Below are 1,470 nucleotides of genomic sequence, written 5' to 3' on the forward strand. Positions count from 1 at the left end.
GCAGTAACAAGCTATCACTCGAGCTACCTGCGCCGGCCTGGGCTACTTCGCGGCCGTGGCCGCCGCCTGCACAGCGACAGAGCGGCTAGCTTAGTGGGATTTTCGTGCCTCCGGCGCGTTTTCGCATCCAATGGTAATAAACAGTAATAGAAACAGAGTGCCTGGAATCGCTGTAGAACTTTGGTCGCGGCCAGCTGCCCGATGAGCTGACGAAATCACGGCGCCTCCGCCGCCAACGATCGGGTCGTTCGTTCTCGAGAGCAGAAGCTCCGCCCTCCGGCCCTCCGATTGTAGCGGCGAGCTGGGCGAGCCGGCGAAAAACGCCGGCAGTGCGGAAGCGGCAAACACCAACTCGTGACGTGTTTGGATGTTGCTTATTTACAAAATATCCTCGGAATGTCGATTGCGCGTGGTCCTCTGCTGGCTGCTCGGTTGCGTTTCGCACACTTTAAAATTGATTTTAAATATGTTCTAGGCTGTATTCGCCGCTGATATTTTGCAGATGATGTATATGTGTTCCCACCAATCTATCTCCGAAGTTATCTCGCCTTCAAAATTTTGTGTCAGTGCCCCTTTAAGCAGCGCAGAGATGTAAATGCAACTGTTCTAACAGGTGTTTTTGAATGCAGCTTTAGTTAAATGAAATTTTAGCGACTCCAAAGGTAGGTTTGATGAATAACGGTTTCGAATCACTTATTTAATGCTTCCGTCGCAAGTGACCTTGCGAAATAAATTGCTAACGCACGCAATACAATCAACATCTCATGTTTAGCTGGACTTGCAAACTGGCAAGCAGGTTTACAGTGTGTAAACGAAGCTTCTGGAACCACACAATGAGCACAGATTTTCGATTACGGCTGTACTGTTGACCATTTGCCTTCCTTTTACAATCTAAAAGGTGCCTAGAACATTGATTGATTGTGGGGGTTTAACGCGCCGACGCAACTCAGGCGATGAGGCGCGCCGTAGTGGAGGGCTCCGGATTAATTTTGACCACCTGGGGATCTTTAGCGTGCGCCGAAATCTCGTACACACGGGCGTTTTTGCTTTTCGCCTCCATCAGAAAAGCGGCCGCCGCGGCCGGGAATCGAACCCGCGACCTCGTGCTCAGCAGCACAACGCCTTAGCCATTGAGCCACCGCGGCGGGTAGGTGCCTAGAACAGCGAGATGTGTTTGCATTCTTGCGCAATGTCGCTTACGAACCATAAAGAAATGCAAATGAAGTTGCCTTGTCGCAAATGTAGTAAAACATTCCTCTTTATTTCTCGTTACGAAATAGTGCAATGGGTTCCCGGTAACTGCTTTGTGCTTTAAACTGAACGTGATTTGCGTCTTGGCTCTTAATTCTTGAGGACTGGTTAAAAAAGCCACGGATAAAAGTTTTGTGTGCATTTCGTTTTGGGGGGGGGGGGGGGGGGGGAGGGGAGGGGGGGGGGGGGTCAGCCAATGTTCCAAGCGCAGCGAGAAGA

The sequence above is a fragment of the Haemaphysalis longicornis genome, unplaced genomic scaffold, assembly GCF_048455015.1.
Source record: "Haemaphysalis longicornis isolate Haplotype H1 unplaced genomic scaffold, Haemaphysalis longicornis Haplotype H1 scaffold_5, whole genome shotgun sequence".
NCBI classification, from domain to species: Eukaryota; Metazoa; Arthropoda; class Arachnida; order Ixodida; family Ixodidae; genus Haemaphysalis; species Haemaphysalis longicornis.